The sequence below is a fragment of the Sturnira hondurensis genome, unplaced genomic scaffold (genome assembly GCF_014824575.4).
Source record: "Sturnira hondurensis isolate 20B ecotype Veracruz unplaced genomic scaffold, ASM1482457v3 Scaffold0008992, whole genome shotgun sequence".
In the NCBI taxonomy this organism is placed as follows: domain Eukaryota; kingdom Metazoa; phylum Chordata; class Mammalia; order Chiroptera; family Phyllostomidae; genus Sturnira; species Sturnira hondurensis.
In genome coordinates, this window is record NW_028081623.1 from 553,185 (window position 1) to 567,847 (window position 14,663).

Consider the following 14,663-nt stretch of genomic DNA (forward strand, 5'->3'; position numbering starts at 1 on the left):
TTCTTTTTGTCCGGTTTTAGTCCTTCCGTTCTTCCCAAATTTTCCGCATATTCCTCCTTTCTCCTGACTTGTGTGTGTGTGTGTGTGTGTGTGTGTGTGTATTGGATTGTTTGTGTGTTGCTTAGTTTTCTTTTAAGTGTATTATTATTTGTTTGCATTATTCTCACTTCTTTTTTTATTTTAAGAATATCTTTGTATTCCTCCTTTTTCTGTACAGGTTTCTTAGTCCTGGCTGGTTATATTGTACTACTTGACAGGTTCCCACTGCTCTTTCCTCCACAGTGTTTTGCTGATTTTCTATACTCCACGTACTTTCCTTTGCTATATTACCCAAGCTCTATAACCCCCATTTAGACAGGTCACATAGAGTCTATCACAGGAGCATTGCTCTAATATTATTGTAAATAAGAGCTGTTCTATACAACGATAATACTTCATAACACATCTCTTGGACCTTAGACCACCTTACAGGTTCCTGAATTCTATTACTCTATTTACTCACATGTTACACCTAGTTACTAACCTGGACTCTCACCTTACCTCAAAATCTGATCACCCGCAACCACACTGCTTTCTAGATACAACTCAAAAGCCTCCCCTTCCCAACAAGAGACTTAACTCATGTCCATCCTTTCTTAAAAGTAGCAAGCTGGGTCAAAGAGCATGGTTAACTCTATACATAGCTAAGGATTGTCTATTTCTTCTCTACCGACTGTGACTGTAAATAACATAAAATAATGTTCTGCTATCATAAACCATTTTGCCTCCCCTCCAACTGATCACACATGCACAATAAAGAAAGGAGTAGATGGAAGTGGAGAACAACAAGATACCTGCAGGAGACAGCACCACTGAATTTCACAGGTATCCTACCACAGAAGTTCACACCATAAACCCAGGGAACCAGAACAGATCAATTTAAGAAGCTGAGGCCAGCAAGAAGAGTATCACAAACGATGGGAAGACAAAGAAACAATCCCCAAAAGAAAGAAAAGGTGGAAGCCTAGGAAAGAAAGTTAGATGAAATAGAGGCAAGTCAACTATCAGATATGGAATTCTAAGCACTGGTTATCAGGAAAGTCAAAGAGCTTACAATGAGCTACCAGAAACTACAGGGGAGCTACAATGAACTCTCTGAAAACTATACCAACATGAAAAAGAAAATAGAAACCACCAGTAAAGGCCGAGAGGAAATAAAGAATATAATTTCTGAACTGAAGAACACAGTAGAAGGTATGAAGAATAGAATCAATATGGCGGAAGATCCCATAAGTGCGATTGAAGACAGGATAGAAAGAATCTCCCAGATGGACCAAGTAATGGAAAAGAGAATCAGGAAGAATGAGGAGAGTTTAAGAGAAATGCAAGACAACATGAAACGTAATAATATCTGAAATATAAGGAACACCAGAAGGAGAAGAAGAAGAACAGGGATAGAAAACCTACTTGAAAGAGTAATAACAGAAAATTTTCCTAAGTTGAGGAGAGATAAAGTCACATGAGCCCAGGAATCACAGAGTCTCAGGCAGGTGGAACCCAAAGAGGCCTACTGCAAGACACATCATCATTAAAATGGCAAACCTCCAAGACAAAGAGAAAATCCTAAAGGCAGCAAGGGAAAAAAAGGAAGTGACATACAAGTGGATCCCAATAAGGCTGGCTATTGACTTCTCAATGGAAAAATTCCAAGCAAGAAGAGAATGGCAAGAAATATTCCAAGTAACGAGAAACAGAGGCCTACAACCAAGGCTACTGTACCCAAGAAGGCTCTCAATCAAGATAGAAGGCCAAATAAAGAGCTTCCAAGACAAAAGAAGTCTAAAAGAACATGTCTCCACCAAACCAGCTCTACAGGAATTACTAAAAGGGCTGCTTTAAGGAAAGGAAGGAAAAAAGAGAGACAGAGAGGAAGGCAGGTACATAAATGGCAATGAATAAGTACCTTTCAATAATAACCTTAAACGTAAATGGATTAAATGCACCAATTAAAAGACATAGAAGAGCTAAATGGATAAGAAAGCATGACCCACACATGTGCTGCCTACAAGAGACCCACCTCAGGTCAAAAGATCACCACAGACTAAAAGTGAAAGGATGGAAACAAATTTTCCAAGCAAATGGACAAGAAAAAAAAAGCCAGGGTAGCAATTCTCATATCAGACAAAATAGACTTCAAAAACAGGGCCATAAAGAGAGACACAGAAGGTCACTTCATATTACTCAAGGGAAGAATCCACCAAGAAGACATTAACATTGTAAATATATATGCACCCAACACAGGAGCACCCAAATATATAAAGAAAGTCCTAGAGGACCTCAAGAAAGATATTGACAGCAACACAATTATACTAGGGGATTTTAACACCCCACTGTCAAAAATGGACAGATCTTCCAAACAAAATATCAACAAAGATATTGCAGCATTAAACAACACCCTAGATGAAATGGACCTAATTGATATATATAGAGCCCTTCATCCCAAAGAAGCTAAATACACATTCTTTTCAAATGCACATGGAATGTTTTCAAAGATAGATCACATGATAGGACACAAAACGAGACTCAACAAATTTAGGAAAATAGAAATCATACCAAGCATTTTCTCTGATCACAAGGGACTGAAATTGGAAACTAACCCCACAGGAAAAAACCCCCAAACACCCAAAAGCATGGAGACTGAATAGTATGCTATTAAACAACGAATGCATCAAGATTGAAATTAGGGAAGAAATCACAAAGTTTCTGGAAACAAATGAAAAAGGAACTCACAACAACCCAAAACTATGGGACACAGTGAAGGCAGTCCTGAGAGGGAAGTTCATAGCAATACAGGCTTACCTAAAGAAAATAGAAACATTTCAAACAAACAACCTAACCCGATGCCTGCAAGAACTCAAGGAACAACAACAAAGACAGCCCAGAGCAAGTAGAAGGAAGGAAATAACCAAGATCAGGGCAGAATTAAATTACATAGAGACTAAAAGCACAATTCTAAGGATCAATGAATCCAAGGGTTGGTTTTTTGAAAAGATAAACAAAATAGACAAACCTTTAAGTAGGCTCATCAAGAAAAGAAGAGAGAGGACCCAAATAAACACAATCAGAAATGAAAGAGGAGAGATTACAACTGATAACACAGAAATAGAAGGGATTGTAAGGAATTACTTGCAGAGCTGTATGCGAAGAAATTTGAAAACCTAGGTGAAATGGACAAATTTCTAGAAAAATATAATCTTCCAAAACTCAATGAAAAAGAAGCAGAAAACCTGAACAGGCCAATAACAGCAGATGAAATTGAAGAAGTAATCAAAAAACTCCCATCACACAAAAGCCCTGGACCAAATGGTTTCACAGGAGATTTCTACAAAGCTTTCAAGGAAGAGCTAACCCCTATTCTTCACTGAATATTCCAAAAAATCCAAAAGGAGGGAAAACTCCCAAACTCTTTTTATGAAGCCAGCATCATGCTAATTCCAAAGCCAGACAGAGACACAACAAAGAAAGAAAACTTTAGGCCAATATCACCGATGAACATAGATGCTAAAATCCTCAACAAAATATTGACAAATCGCATCCAACAATATATCAAAAAGATCATACACCACGACCAAGTGGGATTCATCCCAGGGATGCAAGGATGGTTCAATATTCATAAATCAGTAAATGTAATACATCACATAAACAAAAGCAAGGACAAAAACCACATGATCATATCAATAGACACGGAAAAAGCTTTTGATGAGGTACAACACCCATTTATGATAAAGGGACTCAGAAAAATGGGAATAGAGGGAGCATTCCTCAATATAATAAAGGCCATATATGAAAGACCTACAGCCAACATTGTACTCAATGGGCAAAAACTAAAAGCTTTTCCACTAAGATCAGGAACAAGACAAGGTTGTCCACTTTCACCACTTCTATTCAATATAGTATTAGAAGATCTAGCCACAGTGATCAAAGAAGAAAATAAAATAAAAGGCATCCAAATTGGAAAGGAGGAAACAAAACTGTCATTGTTTGCAGATGACATGATAGTGTACATGGAAAATCCTATAGACTCTACTAAAAAACTGCTCGAACTGATAAATGAATTTGGCAAAACAGCGGGATACAAAGTCAATATCCAGAAATCAAAAGCATTTTTGTATACCAACAATGAAACAGCAGAAGCGGAAATCAAGAAAAAAATCTCATTCTATATAGCAAATACAAAAATAGAATATCTGGGAATAAACCTAACTAAGGAGGTAAAAGACCTGTATACAGAAAACTACACAACACTGAAGAAAGAAATCAAGGAAGACACAAATAAATGGAAACATATACCGTGTTCATGGATTGGAAAAATTACTACCCCAAGCAATTTACAGATTCAATGCAATACCTATTAAAGTACCAATGGCATATTTCACAGACATAGAATAAACACTTCAAAAATTTATATGGAACCATAAAAGACTCCAAATAGCAGCTGCAATTTTGAGAAAGAAGAACAAAGTAGGAGGGATTACAATACCTGATATCAAACTGTATTACAAGGCCACTGTAATCAAAACAGCCTGGTACTGGCATAAAAACAGGCACATAGGCCAATGGAATAGAACAGAGAACCCAGAAATAAACCCAAATCTCTACAGTCATTTAATATTCAACAAAGGGGGTAGTAACATAAAATGGAGTAAAGATAGCCTCTTCGACAAATGGTGTTGGGAGAACTGGACAGCTACATGCAAAAAAATGAAACTCGAGCACCAAATTATACCATACACCAAAATAATTTCAAGGTGGATAAAAGACTTAAATATATACTGGGAAACCATTAAAGCCTTAGAGGAGAGCATTGGCAGGAAAATCTCAGATATTCCACGAAGCAAGATTTTTACTGATACATCCCCTAGAGCAAGGGACATAAAGGATAGAATAAACAAATGGGATCTCATCAAACTTAAATCTTCTGCATGGCTAAGGAAAACAGTATCAAGATGAAAAGAGAAGCAACAGTTGGGAAAACATGTTTGCCAATGATACCTCAGACAAAGGTTTAATCTCCAAAATATACAAAGAACTCACTCGACTGCACTCAAAGAAGATGAGCAACCCAATTAAAAAATGGGCAAAGGATTTGAACAGACATTTCTCCAAGGAGGACATACAGAGGATCCAGAAACACATGAAAAGATGCTCGATATCACTAGCTATCAGAGAGATGCAAATTAAAGCCACAATGAGATATCACTTAACACCAGTCAGAATGGCTACCATAAACAAAGAAACAAACAACAAGTGTTGGAGAGGTTGTGGGGAAAAGAGGACCTTAGTTCACTGTTGGTGGGATTGCAGACTGGTACAACCACTATGGAAAACAGTATGGAATTTTCTAAGAAAACTAAAAATGGATGGATGTGCCTTTTGACCCAGTAATTCCAGTGTTAGGAGTATATCCTAAGAACCTTGAAGCACCAATCCGAAAGAACCTATGCACCCCAATGTTCATAGCAGCACAATTTATGATAGCCAAGAGTTGGAAGCAACCTAGATGCCCATCGGTCAATGACTGGATCACAAAACTATGGTACATTTACACAATGGAATTCTATGCTGCAGAAAGGAAGAAGGAGCTCCTACCCTTTGCAACATCATGGATGGAACTGGAAAGCATTATGCTGAGCGAAATAAGCCAGGCGGTGAAAGACAAATACCATATGATATCACTGTTAACAGGAATCTAAACAGCAAAACAAACAAGCAAGCAAAATGTGACCAAAGACACTGAAATACAGAACGTGCTGACAGGGTCCAGAGGGGAGAGGGGAGAGAATCACAGGGGAAAAGGGGAAGGACTCACATGAATAAGTATAAAGGACACATGGACAATAATTAAGGTGGGGGGTGGAAATGGGAGGGAGATGGGGAGCACTGGGGGGGCAGGGCTGGGAATACAAGACAGAAAACTGTACTTGAACCAGAATTAAATAAAAAAAAGAAAGAATTCTCAAATGCTACATCCTATTATTCCATTATCAGTAATTATTAGTTTATAGATGGGCTGAGTAAAATCCTAGGTTTAAATAATGGGAAAAGGGAAAGTTTGGTGATCAAATAAATTTTAGATTATCTTCAGTAATAATAAGAATGGTGATTATAAAAATAGTTATAAATTATTGAGTGATTATGATCTTTCTAGCACCATGCAAAGTGCTTTGCAATCACTTCCTTGCTTTAAAATTCTCCATTCTACCTTTAGGTTTTGAATGAGAAGGAGGTCCCTTATTAAACCTGACAAGCTCAGAGGAAGCCTGTGTGGAGGACCTGCAAACTCAGAGACCTAAAGTAACCTCATAGGATGGTCTGAAATTAAAACTCCTTAACTAAAAGGGAGTCGTGGTGGGTAGTCCTGTATGGTATTCTTCCCTAACAAGGTAAATCTTTGCCTTCACTGAGCCTATCTATTGTCTTTTTTGCATCTACAATAACATACCACCAAAATGCCAAGGTAATTTCCTTCTCCAGGCCCCCCAGGGCACCAACACTGCACCAAAGCAGAGACCACCAGTCCCTTCACTGTTGCTGTTGTCATGTTAGTTGTTGACTGTTAACTATCTTGCACCCACCTATGTAAAGAAGTATGTGTCCATTCATTTTGCTTTTATGCAATCCCAGAGATTTCCCTGCTTTGCTCTCTCCTGCCTCCCTAATCTATCATCAGTAGTTTTCTCGCTACCCCCACACATCTTCTGCTTTGATTCTGATGTATAAAATATGTGGTAAAGCTGCCATTTTCTGGAACATTTTCTCAATCCATTGATATTTTGCTTCCCAGCAATTGTCATCCGTTTGGCTCAGTATACTCGTAAAAATTTTCACAGGTTTGGATGTTTCTTATATTGACAATGTATTATAGATTCATTGTGTATAAGTGAAAACTTGGGGTTCAGGAGGTTAGAAAACCCTCCCACTGTCACAGAGCTAATGAGTAGCATCTGGACAGAACACGGGTAGCTCTGTTGTTAAGGTCTTTCCTAAGCTGCAGAAAAGCAACCCACAGTCTGTTGCCCTTAAAACTCTGATCTTGCTCGTAACAGGCAGCTCTTGATGACTTACAATGACTTACAAAAATTAAAAAATTGCTTTCAAGAATACATAAATCTTTATCTTTGTCTCCATGAGACAAGGCTTTGTGTTGCTTAGGATGGGTTGAGGTGTCCTAAACTTTCCTTCATTCTGCGCTTTGTTTTGGAGCCTACACATTACAGTCTAAAAAAATAGGATCAACATGCCAGTTGGTGCCTGACTCACGTGGTCAGGAGGTTGGGATGATGTTGCAAAGTATGATGCAGGAGAGAACCTGGGTACGTGTCGCCTCTCTGCGTTGACTCTCTAAGCCACCTCCAATCCATGATTTGTGATAATACCAAACTGTTGGTCAGATGTCAGGCCTCTCAGAGCTGCCCCTGAGACGGGACCAACCAAGGTCCTCCTTCTCCCTGAACAGGGGCAAATATGACTTCATTCCCTATGAGTTGTTTAGTTGGCTGACTTCCAGTGACATCCAAAGCTGTGCAGCCCACTCACCCTCACACTCTGTCTTGGGCAAAGCAAAACTGAAAACACCTCCGTGGGCCCAAACAGGGCTGGCCTTCAGAGGTCCTGGAGTGGACAGTCGCTTCCATGTTGCAAGGAAGGGCTTTGCGTCCATAAATATCACCCTGCTGCCAGCACCTGTCCTGCCAGTGCAATCCTGTTACATCAGTGAGAGTTTCTGTCCTTTAGAGTGTATTGTTCCATCTTCCTGTGTCCCTTTTTTAAAGTGTATTTTATTGATCATGCTATTACAGCTATCCTGTTTCCCCCCATCCTTTATTGCCCTCTGCATTGCACCCACCTCCCACCAGCACCCTCAGCCTTAACCTCCCCTAATGCCATTAGCACCAGACAGGCCCCAAGTCTGTGGAATCAACATCTGTTGGAATAGCTACATGGAGTGGGTATGATGGCAGAGGGTCTAAGACTGAGTCTAGTGGGATATGACAAGAAAGGATAAGAAAAGCAATACAGTAAAATTTGGTTCTGTTCTCAGTTTTATCCAAGGCCAGTCCATATCCAAACCCTGAGGAAATTTTCAGTTTTCTCTTACCTTGAAACTGCAACGGGTCTTGAGTGAGTCCCTTTGTTGGAGGTCCCAGAGAGCAGCATCAGGATCTGTCCTATCAGAGGAGCAGCACCAGTTACAGGGCACTTTCATGTTTCAGTTTTGTGAAGGAAATAGTTATATACAAAACAATGTGTATTCTCATTTTCTCTATTTTGACCATTCATATGTGTAAGCTTATAACTTTGGTTTTTATTTGGTGCCTACACACTTTCGTTTTCTCAGACTCTTGTAGCACAAAGTGGCAAATCAGATAAATGGCTTCATTAGGCTGATTTCAGCAACAGAGTCAACGGGTCCCCCAGAGATTTGGAAGAGAGACAAAACTCTGTCAGAACTGGGTTCTACCCCATAAACATAGATCACTTTTATTTACAAGTCATAAGTTACAGCAACTCCCTCTTCATGGTATTTGCATTTTCTTCCTGTATCTACAACCCTAGGTGTAATATTTTTTGTATTTTTCAATTACAGTTTACATTCAACATTACTTTGTCTTAGTTTCAGGTATACAGATTAGTGGTTGGATAATCATAAAAATAAGATTATCTTTTTTGATAATCTAATCAAAAAAGATTAGAGTAACCTTGTGTTTTCTTTCTATGTCATACATATGTTTTGGCCAAGTTCATTTCTAATTCTGGGACTTCATTATTTACGGCTCCATTTCTATGTTAATATGCTACTGATAAAAACTGTGCTACTGCTTTTGCTTATATCTAGTTTCATATTACCAAATTTAACATTTTTAGTTTCTGCTATTGATTTCCAAGTCAAATTCAATTATGACAAAGATGTAGGAAGATCCATACTATGTCTTGAAAAAGATACATGGAAAGAAAAGGAGTTTTAGGTTCACAAGTATGTGGATTTCTTGAGGAATGTAAATGTAGACTAGAAAAGAATAGAGCAAGGATAGCCCATGAAGAGGCAAATTATTAATAAATGTGCCCTTATCACAAGCTAGGTAATAATGTGACTTTAAAAAAGCCATACCCTTTGTCTGTAATTGTAAATCTAAGAATCTTATAAAATAATCAGAGATATGAAAATAAATTTGTGAAAATATTCATCTCAGCCATATTTAAACTTACAATGCATTAGAAATAATATAAAATGTCCAACAAGAGGGAATTTGTATAAGATGTTATTGCATACTGAAACAATAGTAAACTATAATAGTTATTAAAATTTATATCCTTGAAGAATATTTAACATCATGGATAAAGTTTTGTGTAAGAGAATGATGTTCATTTAATCAGGCATGACCAGCCGCTTTGAAGGAACTAAGATTGACTTCACAGAGCCAAAGCTTACAAAACCTTCCAGAAAACTGGCCTGGCATCTGGCTCACAGGATGAGCCTCATAGGTGGTGAGATAGGTCCTTCTGGACAAGCCAGGGACCTTGGTGACTTTGAGAAGAGTAAAAATTTCCCAAACTTCTAGTCAAGCAGATGAAACCTGGTAGAGGGAGTTTCTTGGATCAGGGAAGAGCAGAAATCTGAAAGACAAATCCATTTACCTGCGTCATGCAAGCCATGGCTTCATTATCTAAGTTATTGCTTCTGCCTCCATGAAAGCATTTCTTTTCCATTTATTATTGAGTGGCAGCTCCAGAGGAAGGTGAGGCCAGGTACAGGCAATGAAAGAGCTAAATTTGATTTGTACAACTGAGTTGTAGGGTAAGCAAAAATGTTTTGGCTGCATTCATTAGCTGCAATAACAAAATTAATTATCTCTAGACCTTAATAAAAAGTATTGTATATGTATATATGTGCATGCATTTGTATATGTACATGCATATATTCATCTACATGTATATATCCCTTCTATGTAAATATTTGTTCTGTCACATGGTATATTTGACATGGCAGAAGGTCCTGACTGGTGCTCCAGTCAAATCTTTTTGTTTGAAACTCACTAAAAAAATGATGAGCCTTTGCATTTCTTCATATTTATTTTGAATTCATGTCCAGGCCATTCATTTCTTTCTCCTGGAGACAGCTGTCTGTGGTACTTGATTCTTCATTCAAATCCTGCCCACCTAGATCAGCTGCCTCATTAGCTATGACTAATGTGTTGCGAGTGGTCAACAAACATACCAGTTAATATTCTGTAACTGAACTCCTCTGGAATGGGGAGATAGAATTTTAAACATTTTGGGGCAGTTTAAGCTCTATTTCTCATCCTTGAACAAGCACTCTGACACACTCATTACTTCCCTCTCCTTCCTTTTCTCTAGAATCACCAGACTTCAGAGTTCAAGTCCATTAGGTGGCCCCACCAGTGAATTCCACTTAACACATCCCAATGAGTATTTTTCCAGTCTCAGCCCGAACACCACAAAGAAGACAAGAAGCTTGCTCTACCTTCAGCTTCCCTTTATCTTGGGCCAGCTTTGACAGTTAGGAAAAATATTTAAGTTGAACCCATCTCCTCAAATCACTTTTCTACGATCCGAGTTTTATTCCTCAGAGCCACCCTGAGAACAATGTTCCTCTGCCGCAGGAGTGCCCTTTCAACAGCTCCCAAGAAGGTTGTCAGGTCTCCCCCGAGCCTTCTCCTCCCAAGGAGGGACATCTGCTCTTCCTCGGACATGGGTCACCTCCCTCTGCCATCTTGATTGCTTTCCTGTAAACAAACTCATTCAACACCCACCTCTTTCTAAGAGAGGCTCTGGACCATGGGCTCTGTGGGCAGCTGCGGTCAAATAATCATACCACTAAGCAGATGTAACCACCTTCCTTTCCCCAGGCACTATCCATCTATAAGAGGGGACTAAAAAAAATGGAATTTATTTGTGGAAAAATTGTGTATATTTTTCTTACATGTTTACACTTCAGGCATCTTCCAAGTACTCTCCATTTGAGGCAACACACATACCGAGACATTTTCTCCACCGCTCAAAACAGTTTTTGAACTTGTCAATTTTGATGCCTTTTTGCTTCTACAGTTTTTTGTTTTACATCTTCCACATTGGCAAAGCATTTCCCGTTGAAGACATTTTTCATCCGAGGAAATGAAAAAAAAGTTTGCTTGGGGTGAGATCAAAGGAATAGGGAGTGTGGAGCATAGGGGTCATGCTGTTTTCATCCAAAAACTGCTGAACACTCAGCATGGTGTGAGCAAGTGCACTCGTAAATCACCCATCTTGAAATGGGCAAACCGCTGAAAGAGTTTTCCAGAAAACATCACTGAAATCAAACACAGCTTCTCACAACAATACCAGCTGGTGCACAATATCAGCTGTACAGATGGGTTCCTAGAACACTCAGCTAGTGGGGAAATCTCCCACTACAAGGGGCCTGCCCTCCAGAAGATAATTCTATTTGGGAGGGTGCCCCCTCATATTAATGTAGCCCAAGCTCAGATGAGTTGGGGGGCTCTTCAGTCACACACTTGATTCATGCCCTGTTGCCCCAAATTCTATAAGTCATAGTTTCCCTACATTACAGCTGTGCAATTCTGTGCAGAACTCTATTTATTTATTTGTTTGTTTTGTTTTTTCTTTATTTGTAGATTTGACTTTTATTGCAGTCTTCTAAGATCTAATATGTTCTGTATCTCTCCAAGTGTTGTTCTGTCTGCAAATACATTTTCATGTTTCCCCTGTGTCTACCTGGTTCATTAATAATTATAAATGTTGTGCCCTGACCAGTGTGGCTCACTTGGTTGGATGTCATCCCACAAAGTGAATGGTTGCCAGTTTGATTCCCAGTCAGGGCACACACCGGGGTTGCTGGCCTGCCTGGTTGGGGCATGTGTGAGAGGCAACCAATCGATTTACAACCAATCAATGTTTCTCTCACACATTGATATTTTTCTTCTTTCTCCTCCCTTCCCCTTTCTCTAAAAACAAATAAATAAAATCTTTAAAAAATAATAATAACAAATGTAGAACAGAAATTGGCAAAGGACAGAGGCTTTCAGGTTAATATTGATCTAGTATTTAGCACCCTTCAAAAAAATGTTTATCTGGTTTCAAATCCCCCCCAAAAACATGAGCATCTGGTATTGTCTTCTTTTCAATAACAAGACCATGTCCAACAGACACTGTCAAATGCCTTGTTGAAATACAGATGCAGAGTATCTATACTCCTTTTCTCTACTAAATCAAAAATAAAAAGAAGAGTTGACTCAGCAGTCCTCAGTGACTTTCACTTTTTTCCTAAGGATTTTCAGAATGTCCTACCTGCTCATGCAAAAGTAGGTATTCCATACCTGCTGTGTTCCAGTCACTGCGTTAGACACATGACAAAGGGATCCGTCCCCTTGGGGAGTTTGCTGCTTTTAAATAACACATTCTAGACTTTTCTCAGAAATAACTTTAATCTCTCCCTTCCCCTTCCTTCCAAGTTTTTGCAGAATCAAGCTCACAGCAGGGCCTTAATAATTATTATAAAAACACATCTATGAAGAGCTTACCTGTGACATGCATTATGCTAAATACATTAGATTACGTTATTTACTTTCTACAACACCACTTACCCCCAATTTATAGATGGGAAAACTGAGTGGGCACAGAGTAGTTAGGTAATTTGTGCAAACCCAGTCATTTGACATGAGCACCACACAGGTCTACTGCTACAGTGCACCCTAGTAACTAAGCCACTCCCATGGAATTCATGAAAAAAGGGTCACGTTTTATAATTTTAATGTTCATAAGCCTCAGAAAAGTTTTCTAAAAGGGTTGAGCAAACAACCAAAAACCTATCAAACAACCCCAGTAGGAATATATATATTTTAGGTAAATTTTCATTTGAGGTATTCCCATAAAAACAACAGAAGTTTAAAATTATATTTTGTGACAATAATGTTCTCAGCACAAAGCAGTGTTTGAAATTCCCATCCACATCACTGCTATTTTGTAGAAATCATTTTACTTTAGATATGTAGTCTTTCTTAGAAGTTATATGTTTATTTAAGAACCAGATGGGTGATGGTATCAGAGACATTCTAAGGACTTTCCAGCCTTGAGATTTTAGGATTTAATTTGCAAAAGCTAATTTCTACTTCTATTGAGTTCCTTTTCTTCTACTGACTTAAGAGAATTTAAAGGAATTTTTTATCTAAATATAAAGCAGCCATCTTTTGCTATGTGATGAAAAACTTTGATAGAGATTTATTTTAATTATTGACAAAAATCATTAACTCTTTTTTTTTTCAGAAACCAGGGCTAGATAAAACCCTTCTGGGATTCCATACTGTGTATACTGACACTTCCTATAAGCCTGTTTATTCTTCATCTGTTTTTCTCTTGATACTATTTTTTATTATGATAAACGATTATGTAATTGAATTAATATTCCATAAACAAAAAGAAAGTAACAAAAAAAACCCTCTGGCTTTATTTTGTAATTTAAAAGGCCCTAGACTGGCAAACCCACAGATGGTCAATTGGAAAGATAGTAATGAGAAACTACCACAATATCTATTTTCATCTGTTTAAAATATTCTTAATACTAAACTACTTAATAAGCTAGTTGGTGAGGTACAGATCAAATATTTCATAATCTCACCTTTTGGAATGATCGTCTTGCCATTCTTATCCAGGGCCTTGCCTTCCTAAACCAGAGGAAGTGCCTACGAGCCAATGTGTTCCTCTGTGTATCTAAAATTAAGTTCCCAGTTGGTGGTTAAATTAAGATCTGACCTTGTACAACTGAAACATAATTCGTTCCTGGCACACAGTAAAGTATTACCCATGACTTCTCCAGACTCTCATCAAAAGAAACACAAACCCACAGAGGTATAATAAGATTAGCTGTGTCCTGATTGGTTCAAAGAGCTCTCATGAAAACAAATGATCTGCCAACCCAGCTGCAATGAGGGTTCCTGCTGAAGGAAGAAAGCAAGACTATGTAAATGGAATTGAACCATATTCAAGAGACATTAGATCTATGAGTCTGTGTACCTGCAGATCCAAATCCACTCTTCATCAATTTTAACACACACTATTTCTCATTCTTTATCTTTTAGACTCGTGTTGAATCTCATTAAGTACAATCTTATTGTCCTATAAATTTACTGTCTTCCCCTTGATTTGCACATAATAGCTGCTGATATGATAGACAGGTAAGACAATCCATGGCATCTAATCTGATGGAGAATCTTTAGGGCACCTTATAGAACAAGCATAGCCTAAAACCAGTGAGCAGCAGATGTGAAGCAGCATAAAATCAGGATTTAAATTGTGAAGAATTGTTTGTTTTCTATTAAAAAACAGTAAAGCTCAGTACCTTAACTGATTTTCTAGTGAAAATAATCTGTTTTAAACATGTTTTGACATAGTAATCCTTGGATTAACTCAGGCTGCTGTCAGCATTCGCAAAGCCGTCTGGCTTCTCTCCCCAGCACTCCACTGAAACAACTCTCAGGGGGCTCAGTGACCTCCCTCTGTCTCAGGTGGATCGACTCTCTTCATTTGTTATTTTTACACCCTGTCTTGGATTCACCACCATTGATTTCTTTCTTTTTCCTGAAGCTTTCTACTCCCTAGGCCTAGAAGAG

The 14,663-nt window shown here is 38.4% G+C and overlaps 1 protein-coding gene across 1 annotated transcript in view; it reads right to left on the reverse strand.

Moving 5' to 3' along the window:
• ASB15 (ankyrin repeat and SOCS box containing 15) overlaps window positions 1–13,721 on the reverse strand; it is a 52,079-nt gene extending 38,358 nt beyond the window's left edge. Inside the window, exons 1-2 of the mRNA XM_037056491.1 lie at window positions 13,673–13,721; window positions 8,138–8,207 (exon numbers count right to left, since the gene is read on the reverse strand). The gene's annotated coding sequence lies outside the window, so the exon portion shown is untranslated. The remainder of the gene's footprint in view (window positions 1–8,137; window positions 8,208–13,672) is intronic.
• Between the last annotated feature and the right edge of the window lie 942 nt (window positions 13,722–14,663).